At 43.8% G+C, this 21,710-nt stretch overlaps 1 long non-coding RNA gene and 1 pseudogene across 1 annotated transcript; both read right to left on the bottom strand.

Annotated features, from left to right (window-relative positions):
• Positions 1-467: 467 nt before the first annotated feature.
• LOC141141918 (U2 spliceosomal RNA) lies at positions 468-601 on the bottom strand (annotated as a pseudogene).
• A 4,417-nt stretch (positions 602-5,018) lies between these two features.
• On the bottom strand, positions 5,019-5,960 carry LOC141139250 (uncharacterized). Its single transcript, XR_012243742.1, has 4 exons — positions 5,683-5,960; positions 5,462-5,537; positions 5,246-5,355; positions 5,019-5,130 (listed from the first exon to the last, which is right to left on the bottom strand). It is a non-coding gene; the product is annotated as an uncharacterized lncRNA (long non-coding RNA).
• Between the last annotated feature and the right edge of the window lie 15,750 nt (positions 5,961-21,710).

Below are 21,710 nucleotides of genomic sequence, written 5' to 3'. Positions count from 1 at the left end.
GACAGACTATGCAAAGGCTATTTTAGGGGACATTAGATTGACCCAGGGCTATTCCGGGACACTGTATTGTCCAGGAATGAGGGTGCCCGGACCTGGGACAGACCTGCTTATTGCGGGATTGTCCCGAGCAATCCGGGACACGTGGGCACCCTATATGGCACCCCTGAACTGCCACTTCAGTGGCACATTCACCACGGGCTTTTCTCTCAACCCTGACCAACAGCCCAGACCGATGCAGCCCCGCCCCAGCCAGGAAGGTATCAGAACATCATGAGAGCCACTTAGGAAGACCAATTGGCAAAATCTCCCCATAGGTCCCAGTGTTGCCACCTAATTATATTCGACGGTACAGGCTAATCTAGGCCAGAAGACCAGGGACCCGACCCTTCAGCCGGACCCAGTGGTTCTCCATCCCCATCAGAAGGCTTCCCTTTTGGCTACAAACCGCTCCAGGTTATCCTTACACCAGCAGGTTTTGCATAGCCACCACTATCCCTGATACCACCTCGACGTAGATCAGGGACAGAAGCAAGCGCCACCTCCTGGCAACTGATAAGAACAGATACTACACTTGATCTTAGCCAAAAGGCCGAGAATCAATTTTTGGCACCGGGTGGAAGTTTTTGGGTGTGTTTTGCACGCCACTGGCTTTAAAAAAAAAAAATTGTTTCTAAGCAGACTTGGGTGGCAATTCCATTTCATAGGAGCTGCATTTGGAAGTGTGGGTGTCAGGAATGTTAAACATATGCTTTTTTCTTTGAAGTGAACTATATTAGACATTTTATTTATAGAATCGCAAAAAGTACAGGTGGCACAGTGGTGTAGTGGGTAGCACTCTCGCCTAGCAGTAAGAAGGGTCGCTGGTTCAAATCCCAACCATGACACTACCTGCCTGGAGTTTGCATGTTCTCCCTGTGCCTGCGTGGGTTTCCTCCAGGTACTCCGGTTTCCTCCCACATTCCAAAGATATGCTGGTAGGTTAATTGGATCCTGTCTAAATTGTCCCTAGTATGTATGAATGTGAGTTAGGGACCTTAGATTGTAAACTCCTTGAGGGTAGGGACTGATGAGAATGTACAATGTATATGTAAAGCGCTGCGTAAATTGACGGTGCTATATAAGTACCTGAAATAAATAAATAAAAAGTAAAACCCTCTAGGATGTTTGCATAAAGTAGAAGGACCACAAGTGGTTAAAGTATGTGTGTTTTCATGAACAGAGGTACCAAAGGAAGAAGACGGCACAAGAATTCCTTTTATTCAGTGAACCAGTAATTACAGTAACAATGTAATGTTCTTCCACTCCACTACCTTACAATAAGGAACAGTTAACAGATAGACATGAGTTTACTCATGAAGCATGACTTCCTTAAGCTCTTTAAAAGACTGGTTTAACCACTTGTAACAGTATCCTCATAGAATACTGGGCTGCTGACTGGAGAGGCAGATCAAAGCCTAGTTTTGTTTTTAAAGTCAAGCTGACCCTAGCTCCAATACTGGAGGAATTTCCCCATTCTCCAACCCACTCTCTGGTTTGTTTCATCAGCTCAGTCACGTTTTTTCAAAGAAATAAACAGATCAGTTGACTTCAGTTTTTCATCAGTTGTCATCAGTTTTTCATCAGTTGTCATCAGTTTTTCATCAGTTTTTACATCCACTTAACCACTTGAGTCAAAGTTCTGGTTTACATTAGAGCTGCACAATTATGGAAAAACTGAAAATCACAATTTTTTGCTTAGAATAAAGATCACGATTCTCGCAGCGAACCATCATCTTTTACATTATACAAAAAAAAAAAAATACTGTGCTAATTTTACTGTTTAGTTTTTTTTTTTGAATTCATGGAAGTTTATTTTTCCCAAAAAATTGTGTTTGAAAGACCGCTGCACAAATACAGTGTGACATAAAATATTGCAACAACCACCATTTTATTGTCTAGGGTCTCTGTTAAAATATATATATATATAATTTTGCTAGAAAATTACTTAGAACCCCCAAACATTATATATATATCTATAGATATATATATATATCTATAGATATATAGATATATATATAATATATATATATGTTTGGGGGTTCTAAGTAATTTTCTAGCAAAAAATACTGATTTTAACTTGTAAGCAACAAATGTCAGAAAAAGGTTTAGTCTTTAAATGGTTAAACTGAGCTCATCTACAGACAGAAGTTGATTCATTTGATCTAAAAGAAGATCTCTATCTCTCTCTGCTGGGAAATGTCTTTTTTTTTACAGCTCTGGCTCTGCACTAGAATTGGGAAATATACAGATCCTCTTTTTTTTGGGGGGGGGGGGGGGGGCACTGTGTGAAAGTAGAGGGGCAGGACAGGGGGAGAGCAGTATATACAGTGAGGGGGCAGTCTGTACAGACAGGCTCCCTCACTTGCCGACGCTGACTGTCACTGTCAGCTTTTAAAAGGTAATTATCGGCTTTTTCTTCTATACTTAATAGCCGAGCTGTCATTCGGTCCCTCACTGTATGTACTTCTCCTCACCTCTCCTGTCTTTCTCCGCCCCCCCCCCCAAAGTGACAGCTCTGAAAATAAAGGACAAAAAATCCAGCAAATACATAATTTAAAAGCTGACAGTGACAGTCAGCGCTGGCAAGTAAGGGATTTGTCTTTACCAATTGCCCCCTCACTGTGTATACTGCTCTTCTCCTGCCCCTCTCCTTGCCCCCCACACACACACACACACACACACACACACACACACACACAGTTACTAGTTAACCCTAACAATCAATGCAGAAACGGATGAAAAACTGACCACTTGTCAGTTTACATCTGTTTTTTCTTCCGACCCGTTTTTTTTGATGGTTGAAAAACAGGGCTTTCATCTGTTCAAAAATACGGATGTTAACAGAAGCGGATGAAAATGGATGAAAATAGATGATCATCTATTGTCATGCGTTTTTCCATAGACATGCATTGATATCCATTTTTCATCCGTCAACGGATGGATGAAAAAGGAACAAACGGTCCGTAACACACCACAATGGAACGCTTTGGGGTCAATGGGCCATTAAAATGTTTTTGTGCTTGGCCTCACAGGCCTGTCTTCACAAATCTGCCTTTATAATTTCAGTGCTGAACAAAAGTTTGAAGGAAAAATATGAAAGCAGATAGATTTTGTTTTTCATAATTGTCTTTTAAATTGGGAAGGCATGAACAATGATGGGAGCACATGGAAGGGAAAGATTCAGGTCTATAATTGAAAACCAAATTTGAACTGTTTTGTAGCAGAAGGGGTGATCACAAGTACCAACTGGCGCCCATTATGACTCCAAATAGCAGAATAGGTGCATCAACTGTCACAAGTTGGCCTGCAGTTTTCTGCTTGTGTATTCCTACCTCCTTGCTGCAGTGCTTTCAATACCCTGATTCCTTTCACATGTGTGGTTTGGCTGTGCCCATCTATGGGTGTCGCCTGCTATTCTGTGGGCCTTTATTATATGACTGTCAACCACGCAACAGAGACATAGGCCAAGTCTCAGGCGATGCAATCACTCTTGTGGAGTAAGGAGTGTCTGGCGTAATTGCATAGGGTCTTCAGATGCCGACATAGCTGCAGAGATTGGTTGTTCTGGAGCTTTCTGGACCACAGGAGCTAAACGACCCACTTGGGGGGATGGGGCAATGTGGACCAGCCCAGTCCAGATTTCGCTCCTTCAGATGCCGACATAGCTGCAGAGATTGGTTGTTCTGGAGCTTTCTGGACCACAGGAGCTAAGCGACCCACTCGGGGGGTGGGCCAATGTGGACCAGCCCAGTCCAGATTTCGCTCCCGGAACTGGATATTGATTTGGTTGCTAAGGGTGATCAAGTTATCCACGGTGGTGGGTATGGTTCTGCCAGCTAGTTCAACCTTAATAGTACTTGCTAGACCCTGCCGAAAGGTTTTGGTAAGGGCTTCATTATTCAATGCCAGTTCTGAAGCCAAGGTGCGAAACTGAACTGTATATTGACCAACAGTAAGAGAGACTGGAAACAGTAGGATCTTGATGCTCCCACAGTGGCGAGTCCCAAGCCAAGGCATCTCCATAAAGGAGTGATATCAAAGTTCGCCACCTTGGAACGATCAGTAGGAAAATAATGGCCCGCTAGCTTGAAGTGAATCGAGCACTGATTGATGAAGCCCCAACAAGCTTTAGGGTCACCAGAAAAGCAAGGCAGCGGAGGCAGTGGAGACAGCTGGAGTTTCAAAGAACTGCCCTCCACTGGAGAGACTGCGGGCGCTGGAGCAGCAGGAACCGGGACAGGAGCCGGAGGATGTGGACACAATCTACAGATGATCCAAACAGGAGGAAAGTTCCTGCAGACACTGCATAATCTGTTCTTGATAGGCCTGCTGGACATAAATTATTTGCGCAAAACACTGAAGTTGTTCCAGAAGATGCTGCAGTGTCCCTGAGGAGCTCATAGCCTGAGAAAACTGTCAAGCATCTGTTGTAGTGAGTCTTTGTAGATCGCCAACTCGAGGTTCCCCAGGGTGCGGAGTCTAGGCGCCATCCTGCTTCTTCACCAGAGCTCCTGATGGTGGGATTGAACTTGCAGCAAGCTGGAACTAGGTCGTGGCCCCCAAGTACGCCCAGCTGAGGATGTGGAGACTATTCGCATGTGCAGAGTACAAACAGCGGGAGGCAACAGGAAATCCAAGAGACAAGCCAAGGTCAGAATGGACAGCAAACAAGCACAGACAGTAAATTAAGCTGGGGTCAGTACATGGGTGGTCAGGCACAGAATACACAAGTAACAGCATGGATTCACGAAGAATCGTTCTTGCCAAACCAATCTATTAGAAAAGTTTATATGAGCACGAACCCCACAGTTTATTTCTGGCACCACATCCCAGAATAGATTAGTAGCAGTTAAAGAAATTGGGACTTTTTAGGTGCAAATCAATTAGAGAAATATCAAATATAGTATATAAAAAATTATTTTATTTTGAGGAGCAAAATAAGAATTAACACATTAAAAAAGGTAGATACAAAATGGCAAGTACAATTAATTGCAGTCACAGTAACACAGCAAAGATGGACTTCCCAACATGTTTCGCCCATATGTCGGGCTTCCTCAGGGGATGCTGGTCACATACAGAGTACAGTGCCTTCTATCAAAAAACACACAAACAATTGAATAGATTAGATCGCAAGTTTATATAATCATTTATATTCAACATAATTTTTATGCATATGCGTCTCCTCTGTCATGGTGCAATTGCTTACCTATATCTCCTAAAAGGGGGGAATATTAAAGCTGCCGGGATGACTAGATGTTTCTGCTGTACCAAAGAAAACACGTGCTGAAGGTGACCATAGATGGTACAAAAGACCAACTAAAGAATGGAAAGGAAACAATAATGCCTTTTAATGTCTGAAGGTAAAATGGAATATCCTTCATGTCATCAAAACACAAAGGCAGCAATATAATGTTAGACTTACAAAGGCAGGTTCAGCAACTGGCTTAGTGCCAGGGGCCACACACCTCCAGAGATATAAATCACTTTCAAAAAAGTATCTGGTGAGTATAAAAACACTATATTACCAGCTGTTAAATATCAGTAAGGAAAGAGACTAAGTCTTCAAACACAAGAGAAATTAAAACTGGTATCAAAGAGTCAAAGATAAGATAAATATCCAAAAAGTGGGCTGGTGGCAAATACCTGGATGAAAAAAGCAATGTGTATGGGTCCCTCGGTTCCCGCAGCATCTCCATGCTGCTTACAGCGGCTTTAAATACCATCCATGCCGGTGTTCTGCCGAGAAAGTTCCGCTCGGCGTATAAGTTCCCCCCTCTACTGCGCCTGCGCAGTAGGTATCGGCGGAAATAGCCGAAGCAGAACAGCTGAAAATCAACTGTACACGGCGCCTGTAAGAGAGCCCCTCGCGGGCTCGCTTCGCTCGCCACGCTACGTATCCGCCGAGGGAACATTCTCGGCAAGACACCGGGTCCTAAGGCTTGGTCAGATAAATGGAAAGGGAGCTCCCTCCGGTGGTAGAAAAAAGGAGTCCCACCTGTCAAAAAAGACGTGTTGAGATTTCCAACTATTGCTTCTCCAAAAGGGGGACTGTCCCTCCAAAAGAAGAATCGCTGGTAGCTATGCATTTATCATAACTGTATTAATCAGTGGAAGTATCAAATTATTTTATCTTGTCACCAAATCAGCAAACCTTAAACTAAAGAACTAAAATAAGAGACAAAATTAAAATTAAATACAGTTTACTCTAACTAGGCTTAAGGCTGGGTTCACACCATTGCGAATTTCTACTTCCAATTCGCAATAGCAGGAGATTTTGACCAGCTCTCTATGGAGCCGGTTCACGCATATCTGCACAGAAGGTCTGTGCGTCTTTTGGTCCGTTTCAGGTCCAAATTCAGCCCAAAATTCGGGCTGAAATCGGACCTGAAATGATGAACCAGCAAGCAGCGAGGATTAAATAGATTGAAACCCAATCATAAAAACCTTATATGCTTTAACATGTTAATATAATATCAACATTTTTCAGAATTTTTCATCTGCAGCTTTCATGAAAGTAAGACCTGGTGATCCTGCCATGAAAGTCCTTGTTCAGGCACTTTCTGTTAAAGGGTGACAACTATATCTCTGCATTGTCATATGTCACATGCACCCTTGGTAGAGACTACAAGCAACCAATGCTGGAGTTAGTGCATGTTAGACATGTGCGATTAGTTTCGTACGAATCAAAAATTTGTACGAATTTCCATAAATTCATACATTCGGGAGGATCCAAATTCCTAACGAACATTCGTAATTGTTACAAAAAGTTAACGGACCTAAAAGTTCAAAACCCAGGAAGTCAGCACAGCACAGGGATGGTGGGAGCCCCTCATAATGATAAATTCATCATAACGAACATCACAGAGCTGGTGGATGTTAGAGACCTTGCGCTCCTTCACCTTCCATTTGAGGATGCCCCACAGATGCTCAATAGGGTTTAGGTCTGGAGACATGCTTGACCAGACCATCACCTTTACTCTCAGCTTCTTTAGCAAGGCAGTGGTCGTCTTGGAGGTGTGTTTGGGGTTGTTATCATGTTGGAATACTGCCCTGTGGCCCAGTTTTCGAAGGGAGGGGATCGTGCTTAGCTTCAGTATGTCACAGTACATGTTGGCATTCATGGTTCCCTCAATGAACTGTAATTCCCCAGTGCTGGCAGCACTCATGCAGCCCCAGACCCTGACACTCCCACAGACCACAGGACATGGTTCCAGTGGTCTGCTTGTCTTCAGCAAACTGTTTGCTGGCTTTCTTGTGCATCATCTTGTGCATCATCCTTCTGGGACGACAGCCATGCAGACCAATTTGATGCAGTGTGCAGTGTATGGTCTAAGCACTGACAGCCTGACTCACCACCCCTTCAACCTCTGCAGCAATGCAGGCAGCACACATATGTCTATTTCCCAAAGACAACCTCTGGATATGATGCTGAACACGTGCACTCAACTCCTTTGGTCAACCATGGCAAGGCCTGTTCTGAGCGAAACCTGTCCTGTTAAACCACTGTATGGTCTCGGCCACCGTGCTGCAGCTCAGTTTCCAGATCTTGGCAATCTTCTTATAGCCTAGGCCATCTTTATGTAGAGCAACAATTCTTTTTTTCAGATCTTCAGAGAGTTCTTTGCCATGAGGTGCCATGTTGAACTTCTAGTGACCTGTATGAGAGAGTGAGAGCAACAATACCAAATTTACCACACCTGCTCTCCATTCACACCTGAGACCTTGTAACACTAACGAGTCACATGACACCGGGGAGGGAAAGTGGCTAACTGGGCCCAATTTGGACATTTTTACTTAGGGGTGTACTCACTTTTGTTGCCACTTTAAGTTATTTTGAGGGGACAGCAAACTTACACTGTTATACAAGCTGTACACTCACTACTTTACATTGTAGCAAAGTGTAATTTCTTATCGTACATCACAGGACACAGGACATAGTACTTACTATGTGGGTTTAATAGGCTACCTTCAGGTGCTGGACACTGGCACGCGCTAAATTAAAAAGTGCCCACCCTATATAACCCCTCCCACTGGTGGGTGTACCTCAGTTTTTTCCCCAGTGTCTAAGGTGTTGGTCACGAGTGAAGATGTGCTGTGCTGGAGCAATCCTTGCTGGGGCTAGCCATGATGACCGGATCCATTCAAAGTGTCTTTTTTGGCCGAATTGAATGGTACCTGGGCCTCGTATCTGAAGAAACAAGGTTTTGCCTGTGAATGCTTCTCTTTTAGAGAGCTGGACCCTGGGATCTTTTTGGTAGTAAGGTCATAAAGTTTTACTGGCAGGATGCTATTGCAGGTCCAGGATAGTGGGTTTCCTCTAGGATCCCCAGCTCCTGAAGGTTTAACGGAACCCACCGTGAAGGGTGAAGATTGGGTCTGTTGGTTTACCACAGAAAACTCTGCGGTGGGAAAGGTAAGTGGAGTTTTCTAAGAAATTTTCAAAATTTTCTTATGAATGTCTCCTTTAAAATTGTAAACGCTGTCATGCCTATGTAGTCACCACTGGGGGCCTGTATTGAGCACTTACGTAACTCATGCTTCTCAGAGAGCCACGATGTGATCCAGGAAGCAGAAAGTTCTTCCTCCTTCCTCAAACAGCAGCAAGACCTCCGGTAAGCCTGGGGGGGGTCTTCTCCCCACCAGACACCCCATGTGCAGTCTGTTTTCTCCCCCTCTTCTCGCGGGAAAGAGCGCCAATTTTTGAAAAAATGCATTAATGGACGCCACTCAGCAGCTTCCAGCTCCCCCATCGCCATGCCTGCCTCTTCCTAGGATCCTCCATAGGGTCAGCAGCGCAGGAAAAGCGCATTTTTAAAAGATGGAAAGGGTCGTAGATGGCGACGGGGGCGGGGCTTAGCACGGCGTTGGCGTCCTCCAACGTACAGCGCGGAAGGGAGGCTTTTAAAAATGCACCATTGTGTGTGTTCATGCTGCTGGAGGGACCCAGGAGCAGAGGTGGTTTTTAAAAGGTTTGGTGACACAGGCATTCCCTTTGACACATTTACAGCATCAGGCTGAGCATTAATAGCAGCGTTTAAGCTTGACTATTGTTCATGCAGTTGATGCACTCCTTCTGGTAGTACCTCTACTTTGTGCATCGGGCGATGAGTGGAAGGGGGGTAAAAAACACCACAAAAGGGGGCTCTAGTAGGACTACTACAGTCACACGGCAGCCTAGAAACATCTCAAAAAAGATGACATCGTCCCCTGAGAGTGATATGGCTGATCAGAGTGATCCATCAGGAGGGGCAAGTGTTGCAGCTACTCGACACTGCAGCCCCTATGTATAGTACCCAGGAGGTTTTTTCTTCAACCATTTTAAGCTTGGAGCAAAAAATGTATGCTTTTTTTTTTTCATTCCAGACTGGGGCTAAGCATAGCAGGTCCCTGTCCATTGCTCAGGACTCTCATTTTGAGAAGCAAGGAGCAAGAGTAGATGATTTGCTTTCTAAGGACCAGGAAGAGACTAACGTCTCTGCGTCTGAGGAACTTGATACGGAGATATCGGGTTCGCAGGAAAGATTGTTGGTACAATCTCTCACTGGGTTGGTCCGCTCTACTTTTTCGCTGCCAGTAGCGCAGTCAGTTAATGAGCCCACGTCTGGTTTGGGTTCACTAAAGCCTCCCCAATCTGATCATTCTTTTCCTATCCATTCGATAGGAGGAAGCTTATGTATTCTGAATGGGAGCACCCAGATAAACAGTTTTTCCCTCCAAAAAAGTTTTCTATACTATCCTATGGAGGAAGACTTTTTTAAGAAATGGGGAATTCCAGCAATTGACGCTGCTATATCCTCTGTTGATAAAAACCTGACTTGTCCAGTTGACAATGCTCAGATGTTAAAGGATCCAACAGATAAGAAGTTGGAGTCCCTTTTTAAGAACTATATTTCACTTGCAGGTTCAGTCGTTCAACCTGCGCTGGCAGTGATCGGAGTATCTCAGTCCTTAATGGACCAGTTTTCAGATGTACTCAAAGTTATTCCTGATCAGCAGGCCCAGGATTTGGCCGGTATATCAGAAGCATTGTGTTTCACAGTAGATGCTATGAGAGATTCTATTCTCCAGGCCTCACGGCTTATGCTAGGGCTGGTATATGTGCGTAGAATCCTATGGTTGAAAAATTTGTCAGCCGAAGCGCCATGCAAAAAGCTCATGGCCTGTTTCCCTTTTCATGGTGAACGATTGTTCGGAGATGATCTGGATAAGTATATCCAAAGAATTTCTAATGGGAAAAGTTCCCTTTTACCGCTTAAGGAAAAGTTTAAACACTTTACTTTTAAACGTACTTCTTCAGTGCTGGGGCAGCTGCCTCCAGGCAGTCTCGACAGCCTCCACCATCAGATTCTAGAGGTAAACCTCTCGGTCAGTCCCAGGGCCAAAAGAGGACCTGGGGGAGGAAGCCCACAAAACAAAATACTAAAGCCTCCTTATGATGGAACACCCCCGCTCACTCGGGTGGGGGGAAGACTTCTGCAGTTTTCAAGAGTCTGGCAGGAACAATGTCAAGACAGATGGGTAGCTTCCTCAATTTCTCTAGGTTACAAACTAGAGTTCTGAGAGTTCCCGTATCCTCGTTTTCTCAGATCAAACGTTCCCAAAGATCCAATGAAAAAGAAGTCTCTCTTTCTAGCTCTGGATCATCTCTTATCTCAAGGAGTGATATCAGAGGTCCCTTTGGAGGAGCGAGGTTTGGGTTTTTATTCAAACCTGTTCATAGTTCCAAAACCAAACAGGGATGTCAGACCCATTTTAGATCTTAAACATCTAAACCTGTTTTTAAACATCCATTCCTTTCGCATGGAGTCAATCCGATCTGTAGTCTCCTTCCTACAAGGGGGAGAACTTCTGGCATCAATCGTCATCAAGGATGCTTATCATCCATGTGCCGATTTTCTCCGCTCATCAGAAATTTCTACCCTTCGAGGTGGAAAATCGTCACTTTCAGTTTGTAACTCTACCTTTCAGAATGGCTACTGCACCTCGAGTGTTTACAAAGGCTCCTCTTTTAGCCAGGTTAAGGGCCAAAGGTATAACAATATTAGCCTACTTAGACGATCTACTCTTGATAGATCAATCGGTAGCCCGCTTAAACCAAACTTTGGTCACCACAGTCAGCTACCTGGAAGACCTAGGTTGGATTCTCAACCTAGAAAAATCCTCTTTAAAAGCATCAAGGAGATTGCAGTACTTGGGGTTGATCATAGATACAGCTCAGAAGAGGGTGTTTCTGCCCCAGGGAAGGATCAGTTCCATAAAGGAACTGATCCAGGTGGTCAAAACAAAAAAGAATCCTTCTATTCGTCTTTGCATGAAATTGTTGGGAAAGATGGTAGCTTCCTTATGCGCAGTTTCATTCGAGACTGCTACAAAACAGTATTCTATCTACTAGGAACAAGAAGGTCCACGCTCTGGAATTTCCAATGCATTTATCCCCCAGTGTACGTCAGAGCCTCAGTTGGTGGTTGATATCCAAGAATCTTCAAAAAGGGAAATCCTTTCTGCCAGTCACCTGGAAGGTGGTAACAACAAATGCCAGCCTTTTAGGCTGGGGAGCAGTCCTGGTAGAAGCATCTGTCCAGGGGAAATGGTCCATCTCAGAGAGGACCTTGCCCATCAATATTGTAGAAATTCAGGCAGTACGCCTGGCCCTAGAGGCCTGGTCGCTCAGACTATGGAATTATCCTGTCAGGATTTAATCTGACAATGCCACAGCAGTGGCCTCCATCAATCACCAAGGGGGCATGAGTAGTTGTGCAACCCAGAGAGAGGTGAATCATATTCTTTCTTGGGCAGAAACAACATTCCTTGCTTATCAGCAATTTTCATTCCAGGGATAGAGAATTGTCAGGCGGACTACTTGAGTCACCAACAATTGTTCCCAGGAGAATGGTCCCTTTATCCCGACATCTTTCTGTCAATATGTCAAAAATGGGGAGTTCCGGACGTAGACCTGTTTGCGTCCAGGTTCAACAACAAGATCGACAACTTTGTGTCAAAGACAAGGGATCCGATGGCATGTGGAACAGATGCCTTGGTCTTTCCTTGGGATCAGTTCTCACTGATCTATGCATTCCCTCCTGTTCTGCTGCTTCCGCGGCTTCTTCGCAGGATAAAGCAAGAAGGGAAGGAGGTGATTCTTGTGGCCCAGGAGATCTTGGTTTGCCGAGATCATAAAAATGGCGGTAGGGGACCCTTGGATCTTACCACTGTGGCCAGACCTTCTCTCGCAAAGTCCAGTACTCCAACATTACCTTACAAATGCTAAATTTAATGGTTTGGCTATTAAGACCCACATTCTAAATGACCGTGGGCTGTCAAATTCAGTAGTTTCTACTATGGTTAATGCTAGTTAGCCAGCCTCCAGAATCATATACTATAGAGTCTGGAAGGCATATGTTTCCTGGTGTGAATCACATCCTCTGGTTTGTAACTTTATTCAGGGGTTAACACGGATTAATCCCCCAGATCCCCCTTGAACCCTTGGGACTTAAATCTAGTCCTATCAGCTTTACAAATGCAGCCTTTTGAGCCTATTCGAGATATTCCCTTGGTCTTCTTGACAAGGAAAATAGTTTTCTTGGTTGTCATATCTTCTGCTAGAAGAGTATCAGAGTTGGCTGCCCTTTCTAGTAAAGAGCCATATTTGATTCTGCATAAAGATAAGTTTGTATTACGACCTCATCCTAAATTCCTACCGAAAGTAGTTAAGGTTTTCATTTAAACCAAGATATTGTTCTGCCTTCTTTTTTTTCCAGAGCCTCGTTCTGTGAATGAAAAATCACTACATTCTCTTGATGTGGTGAGGGCGGTCAAGGTCTACTTGAAAGTGACCGCTCAGATTCGTAAAACAGATGTTTTGTTTGTGTTGCCAGACGGTCCTAAAAGAGGACAGGCAGTGTCAAAATCTACTATTGCTAAATGGATTCGTCAAGTGATTGTTCAAGCTTATGGTTTAAAGAGGAAAATTCCTCCTTTTCATATCAAAACGCACTCCACCAGGGCTGATTCTTGGGCAGTGCATCACCAGGCCTCCTTGGCTCAGATCTGCAAGGCCGCAACTTGGTCTTCAGTCCACACATTTACCAAATTCTATCAAGTAGATGTGAGAGGTCATGAGGATATCACCTTTGGGCGCAATGTACTGCAGGCTGCAGTATGAGTTCTCTGGTCTCTTGGTGCCCTACTTTTGTTGTGTCTCCCTCCCTTCAGTAGGCATTGCTGTGGGACATCCCACATAGTAAGTACTATGGCTCTGTGTCCCATGATGTACGATAAGAAAATAGGATTTTTAAAACAGCTTACCTGTAAAATCCTTTTCTTTGAGGTACATCACGGGACACAGAGGTCCCTCCCTTTGTTGGTATACACGTGTATTGCTTTGCTACAAAACTGAGGTACTCCCACCAGTGAGAGGGGTTATATAGGGAGAGCACTTTTTAATCTAGGGCATGCCAGTGTCTAGCACCTGAAGGTGGCCTATTAAACCCATATAGTAAGTACTATGGCTCTGTGTCCCGTGATGTACCTCAAAGAAAAGGATTTTACAGGTAAGCTGTTTTAAAAATCCTATTTTCATCAGTGTTGTCACATGAAAAGATATAATAAAATATTTACAAAAATGTGAATGGTATACTCACTTCTGTGAGATACTGTAGGTATATTAACCACTTGCCTACTGGGTGCTTTTACCCCCTTCCTGTCCAGGACAGTTCTCAGCTTTCAGTGCTGCCACACTTTGAATGACAATTGTGCGGTCATGCAATGCAGTACCCAAAGTTTTTATCATTTTTTTTTAGACAGATAGAGCTTTCTTTTGGTAGTATTTAATCACCACTGCGTTTTTTTATTTTCTGCTAACCAAATTAAAAAAACTGAAAATTTTAAAAATAAAAGGTTTTCTTTGTTTTTGTTATAAAATTTTGTAAGTAATTTTTCTCCTGATGTAAGCTGATGAGACTGCACTGACGGGCACTGATGAGGTGGCACCGATGGGCATTGATGAGGCGGCCTTGATGGGGTGGCACTGATGGGCACTGATGAGGAGGCACTAATATGCAGCACTGATGGGCACTGAGAGGCAGTAGCAGTAATAGGCGACACTGATGGGCACTGATAGGCGGCACTGATGGGCAGCCTTTATGGGCACTAATAGCGGAACTGATAGGTTGCCCTGATGGGCGGCAGTGATGGGCACTGATAGGCGACACTGATATGCACTAATAGGCGACACTGATGGGCACTGATAGGCGACACTGATGGGCACTGATAGGCAGCACTGATGGACACTGATAGGCAGCACTGATGGGCACTGATAGGCGACACTGATGGGCACTGATAGGGGATGCTGATGGGCACTGATATGCGGCACTGATGGGCAGCCTTTATGGGCACTGATAGGTGGCAATAATAGTGGGACTGATGTGCACTGATGGGTGGCACTGATGGGCTCTGATAGATGGCTCTGATAGACGGTACTGATGAAGAGACACTCACAGGCATTCCTAATGGGCACTGAAAAGCAGCACTGGTGGGCATCACTGGTAGGCAGGGGCGGACTGACCATTCGGGCTCTCGGGCACTGCCCAAGGGCCCCATACCACTAAGGGGCCCCATCAGGGTTGCCAGCCTCAATAAAACCAGGAACAGTATGTAAAAATCTGTGTTTTTAAAAAAAAAATCCCAAGATTATAGCTGCCCCGCCTCTCCAGTACCTTTCCAGTGTGTGTATGCGTATTCTGTGTGTGTATACTGTGTGTGTATACTGTATGTGTGTGTGTATACTGTGTGGCCCCATAATCTATTGCCTGGGGGCTCCATAATCTCTTATTGCCTGGGGGCCCCATAATCTCCTATTGCCTGGGGGGCCCCATAATCTTCTCCTATTGCCCGGGGGCCCCATGAGTTGTCAGTCCGCCCCTGCTGGTAGGCACTGGCAGATCCTCCCCATCAGTGCAGATCACCCTATCGGTTCTGCTCAACTCACACGCTGTCAGCATGAGTAGAGGAATGCCGATAACTAGCACTTCCTAGTTACACTGTGATCATCTGTGATTGGACACAGCTGATCACGTCATAGGCCCTTCACCGTGTGTCAGAGTGGCATGTTGTGAAGGGCATCATATGACGTACAGCCGCAACAATTAAACCACTGCCCGGCTGTCATTTTGCTATAGGCCGGGCAGGATGTGGTTAAGGCAAAAGCCTTCTTGCACAAATACTGTTTACTACGCTTTGATTGCTGTGCCATAAGCAAGTCTCAGGTAGACATGTATAAACCTCAGCAAAATCCTTTTTTCAAAGTAAATTAAAGTGATACTGAAGTCTTTTTTTCTTTAAAAATAACAGACGTCATACTTACCTGCTCTGTGCAGTGGTTTTTGCACAGAGAAGCCCAGATCCTCCTCTTCTCGGGTCCCTTGCCAGCACTCCTGGCGTCTCCCCCCCCCTGTTGAGTGCCCCCACAGCAAGCAGCTTGCATGGGGAAACCCAAGCTGAGTCGCAGCTCCGTGTGTCCATTCAGACACGGAGCCACGGTTTGACCCCGCCCTCTCTCTCCCCATTGGCTTACTGATTTTGATTGACAGCAGCAGGAGACAATGGCACCACGCTGCCGTCTAAGCCAATGAGGAGGAGAGTCCAGGGCAGCCGAGAATCTCCTGCAACATCCCTAGATCGAGATGGGGCTCAGGTAAGTATTAGGGCGGCTGCTGCACCCAGAAGGTTTTTTATCTTAATGCATTCAAAACCTTCTGACTTTACAACCACTTTAAACTCTTGCACAATATTTTTTTGGACTGAGCATGTTATAATTTGATATTTTTTTTATATTGCAAGCGCTGTCTAGTATTTGTATTCTTTTGTATTAGATATGATTTTCTGTATGCTGAAAATAGACAGAAAAGTTAGTTTGTCTGAACCTACCTTAACTACTTGACCTCCAGAAGATTTACCCCCCTTCGTGACCATGCCATTTTTTGTGATACGGCACTGCATTACTTGACAATTGCACGGTCATGCAACGATGTACCCAAATAAAATGTATAACATTTTTTTTCCCACAAATAGAGCTTTCTTTTAGTGGTATTTAATTGCCTCTGTGTTTTTTCTTTTTTTGCGCTATAAACAAAAAAAATACAACAATTTTGAAAAAAAAAAAATATATATATATATATATATATATATATATATATATATATATATATATATATATATATATATATATATATATATATATATATATATATATTTTTTTTTTTTTTTTACTTTCTGCTATAAAAAATATCCATTAAAAAAATTGAAAAATACAGTTTTTTTTCATAAATTTAGGCTAATGTGTATTGTAAAAAAAAAATCCCAAAAAAGCGTATGTTGATTGGTTTGCTCAAAAGTTATAGCATCTACAAACTATTGGATATTTTTCTTTATTTTTCTTTATTTATTTTACTAGTACTGGTGGCAATCAGCAACTAATAGCGAGACTGCGATATTGCAGCGGACATCCTGGCACTAACTGACACTTTTTGGGAACCAGTGACACTAATACAGTGATCAGTGCTAAAAAATATGCATGGTCACTTTACTAATGGCACTGACTGGGAAAGGTATAAACATCTAGGGCGATCAAGGGGTTAACTGTGTGCCTAGCCAGTGTTTATGTGGGATTGAATGTGCTGCTTTTACTAAGGGAAGTAATGGATTTTATTCCCTTGTCAGAGCGGAGATATACCTTGTTCACAGGCAGATCTCCGTTCTGTGTCTTTGCCTGATGGTTGGCAGGTGCCGATGTTCTGTCAAAATTTCCAACCCATCAAAAACTCCAACCCCGTCATTTCCAGAAGTAGTTTTTGACGAGTTGGCTGAATTGCCCATGCGTGAGAGCCCTGCGGGCGCGTTCGCAAGATTTTCACGTAAAAGGCATCAAATATACCAACTGCTCTCGCCGCCACAGCGCACCTGCGCGTCGTGCATATCACAGACTAAAAAAATGCCATCAAATACTCCAACTGAACTTGCCGCAGCTCACCTGCGTGGGAATAATGATAGAAACCCTGTCTGATCTTGTAATTTTATTTGATTTATTTGCAGAACTATGTTCACAGTTGCATACATATCCATACATTGTTCTGCAGATTATCTTAGCAGTTCATCATGTTAATTGCTTTGCATCTCGTATGATAAAACCCCATGTTTTTTCTAATTGATCAGTAATGTAATGTACAATATAGTTTACATTAGCGCAATAATCTGTAACACGCCGTGTGTTGTGGTCGGTGCTGTTTTTAGAATTACACAGAGTGCAGGGGAATATGTAACACACAGATTACAGAGGTCAGAAGTATTGTATGTAATGAACAAAATGCTTGGGTCGGGTGAATGTAATACGTAATCTATTTGTGTAATGTACATTCCACCTCCTAACGTAAATCCTACCCCCCAAACCCCCTCTCCAGCACAAATCAGCTCCAACCAAACCCCCCTTTTTTCCACAAACCCCCCCTCCTTCCTAGCACTAATCCTTTCCCCCCAAATCCCCCACCCCAGCACAAATCCTGTCTCCAGAACAAATTCTCTTTTCCCCTCTCATCCCCAATCCCTCCCAGCACAAATCCTCTCTCCCTACAAATTACCCCTCCTAGCACAAATAGCACAAATACAACCCCCCCCCCCCCCAAGTCTGCCTTCTAGCACAAATCACCCCTGCACTAATCCTACCCTCAAATCCTGCCAGTACAAATCCTCTTCCCCCAAATCCCCCCTATTAGCACAAATCCTCTCCCTCCAAATTATTTCACCTCCTAGCACAAAAACTCTCTCCCTAAATCCCTGCTTTCCAGAAAAAATTGGCTTCCCACCACAACAAATCCTTACCCACCCCAAAATCCCTCACGCCAGCACAAATCCTGTCCCCAGAACAAATTGTCTTGTCCCCCAAATCCCCCAAGTAATAATACTCTCATCCCCAATCCCTCTCAGCAAAAATCCTCTCCCCCAAAATCCCCCTCACCAGCAGAAACCCTTCCCTCCAACTCAAATCTTTTCTTCCTCAAATCCCTATCCCAGCATAAGTCATACCCCAAGTTTCCCCCTCTTAGTGCAAAACCTCTCTCTCCCTACAAATTACCCCTCCTAGCACAAATCCCCCCATGCTTCCTAGCACAAATCACCCCTGTACTAATCCTACCCTCAAATCCTGCCAGTACAAATCCTCTTCCCCCAAATCCCCCCTCTTAGCACAAATCTTCTCCCCCCAAATTATTCCACCTCCTAGCACAAAAACTCTTTCCCTAAATCCCTACTTTCCAGCAAAAATCGGCTCCCCACCACCACAAATCCTTACTCACCCCAAAATCCCCCATGCCAGCACAAAATCCTGTCCCCAGAACAAATTCTCTAGTCCCCCAAACCTCCCAAGTAATAATACTCTCATCCCCAATCCTTCCTAGCACAAATCCTCTCCCCCCCCAAACCCCCTCACCAGCAGAAAGCCTTCCCTCCAACTCAAAACTTTTCTTCCCCAAATCCCTATCCCAGCATAAGTCATACCCCAAGTTTCCCCATCTTAGTGCAAAACCTCTCTCTCCCTATAAATCACCCCTCCTAGCATAAAACCCCTGCTTCCTAACACAAATCACCCCTGTACTAATCCTACCCTCAAATCCTGCCAATATAAATCCTCTCCCCCCCCACCAAATCCCCCCTCTTAGCACAAATCCTCTCCCCCCAAATTATTCCACCTCCTATCACAAAAACTCTCTCCCTAAATCCCTACTTCCCAGCACAAATCCTTACCCTCCCCCAAATCCCCCCCCCCCCCCCCAGCAATAACCCCCCTACAAGATTCCCCTCCCAGCACTAATCCTCTCCCCCTAAATCCCACTTCCCAGCACAAAAGAGATTAAATATAAGAGACATATGTATTCTTAGATTAATCTTGGTGTGCTTTGTGTATTTCTTCCAGATCTGTGCAGTAAACCAGTGTAACTTTCCCTCTGTGCAGGAGCTTCCTGTAATAAAGACCGGTCACTGCTGCTCTCTTTCCTTGACTGGTGACTGGTCTTGTCTCCGCCCCCTCCTGTAGTTTTCCACAGGAAGCCTGTAGTGGGTGGAGCTGCTGAGATCCTCCCACAGCTCTGCTCTCTGCACACTATGTACAGCACAGTCATGATGTCACTTCTAATTTTTGTAGCTTCAACTCTTCTGGGAAGGCTGTCCACAAGGTTTAGGAGTGTGTCTATGGGAATGTTTGACCATTCTTCCAGAAGCGCATTTGTGAGGTCAGGCACTGATGTGCCATCTGTGTGTACCTGCCCACACTCCAGTTCCCGGTGTGATGTTCCTCAAAAAAGGGATTTGTGGATGAGAAATTTGACGCCCAGCAGTAGATACATTGTGAATGAAATGTGCAGAGGCCTGAGTCTCCATCCTCGGGTGGGCAACAAGCTTAGAGTGATTTTTAAAAGCATGTTTTGCCACGGTTGCCACTTGATTTTCTCACACGACAATCACGTCAGAATAACGACACCCAAACGAGTGTATTAGCTGCAGCAGCCTCTGTCCTCTAGGCTGATCTCAGTCTCCAGGTGGTCAATCTGCTATGCTACTCTGCTCTGCTCTGCTCTGAGTACAGCAGATAAACGTCTGTAAGAAGGTGGAACATCCCAGGCCTTTGGATGAGGATGGTGGAGCAACCGTAGTGGGTTCAAACAAAAGCGCATTACCCCCGTGGGGGTGAGGGGATCTGGTGAGTGGGGACTCTGGAGGGGGAGCACAAAGTCACAAGTGGAATTCCTGAAAACACTCACAGTCACTGTTTTTGTGTTAAACCACTATGAATGAAGACCGGATGGACTATTAGTTATGCACAGGTGTACTTAGATTTTTTTTAAAACACTTATATTCACCAATTTGTGCTAATAACCCTGAGTGGGGACTTAATATATCATATGGACTAATAGTATGCATTGTATACCTACACTATTTTTATTATTTGTATGGTTTTATATAAGGTTTTTTCTTTACTCTAATAAGTGTGTATAATTTTATTTATTGTACTCACTAAAGTTGTTATTAAGACATATTAATTATGATTGTTATGCACGGTAACTATGTGGAGCCTTATGTACCCAATGATCACCTTGGAATATATATTGGGTGAAATTCACTAGTGGTAAAATGTCAATTGAGTGAGGATAAGCCAAGCTATATGGCGGATCACCTCGCTTAAGTGATTAATGGCTGTAGTCAGTTGAACCCAATGTTACCTAGTATCTTGTTTTATTTGAAGAATTTATTTGTGAGACATTACTGACGAATCACTCAGCGATGAATATTTTCATGTCTAATCTGTGCAGAATCACACATTTCTTGAATTCAGACCATCATGATTTATAAATAGCATGACTCCCTGCAGGTTGAACAATTCCAAATGCATGTATTTGGGTGAAGAAACATATTCAGACCTGGGTTGTTTTCCTGATTTTAAAACAAACTTGTTTATCTCCAGAGCTACAAGGGTCTTCAGGTAGCAGCTCTTTCCCCTTGAATCCAATAATTCTAAAACCCATTACAACATACAGTATGATTGTTAATGTATTGAAGGATGGAGTTGAAAAGGCCAATTTACTACCTTTTACTAAATATTTTACCTTCTCTCCACCTTTCTCCCCATTCCCTGTACTTCACAATGTAGCCTTGTACCAACACAGTTCAATTTTTAATTGCACCTTTGCTCTTTCCTTTTTCGCTTTATTTAACCTTCCTTTCATTTCCTTGCTTTGTTTTGTATCCCATTCAATTCATCAGTTTATCTTGATTACATTCAGTCTCAGATCACTAGATCCATAGGCAACTTGTGCAGACACATTGTCCACCCTTGGCCCAACCCGTGGCCCTCCTCTCTCAGTCTACCCTATATTTGTGAATGTAGGCAAAGATGATCTGCCCATAGCCACATCTTTTAACCCACTCTATAACACGAATAATGGTTACAGTAAGCAAAGAGAGGCTTCCTCATTTAGGTTGTCTGTAATGGCATGGTCCACCAAATCATTCACCAACTGCCTTTAAGTGCTATAATGGTGTGTGTCCATTTTCATGCTAGGCTTCATCATCTCCTGGCCTCCAGGACACAGCCAGGGAATATACATTCCAGCTCTACCTGCCCTCTGTTGCTCAGAGGAACCGTGCCCGATGGGACAAGTGACCTCTTCTGTAGGTGGGTGCCTCTTCTTTCTCTGCCCCAGTCATTAAGCAGCCATTCACCCACTGACCTCCTCTGTTTTTCTATTTCATTGTAACATAAAAATTGAACATTGAAAATTACTAAATTTCAATACTGATATTTTTTTAAATATAACTATTAATTGCATGCTATTTTTGAGGGCATAATAGCAATATTTATCTGTTCCTATTTACAGTGTGAACCCAGCATCTAATTTTTTGTATGTTTAGCATTATGCATCTCAGTATACAGTGTTCTTAAAGGAAATCTATGATCACAACATAGATTTTATGACATCAGCATTGTAATAACTATATAAGCAATAGTTATTTTTGACAAACCAATATAAGCTAACTTGAGAAATCTCCTTTTGCGTTGCCTATCGGGAGTGCTCCCTATCTGTTGGCCATCTCTTTCCATAACTCTCTGCATTCCGTGCATACTTTTA

The sequence above is a fragment of the Aquarana catesbeiana genome, linkage group LG04, assembly GCF_042186555.1.
Source record: "Aquarana catesbeiana isolate 2022-GZ linkage group LG04, ASM4218655v1, whole genome shotgun sequence".
Lineage (NCBI taxonomy): Eukaryota > Metazoa > Chordata > Amphibia > Anura > Ranidae > Aquarana > Aquarana catesbeiana.
This window is presented reverse-complemented; position numbering and strand designations above follow the sequence as displayed.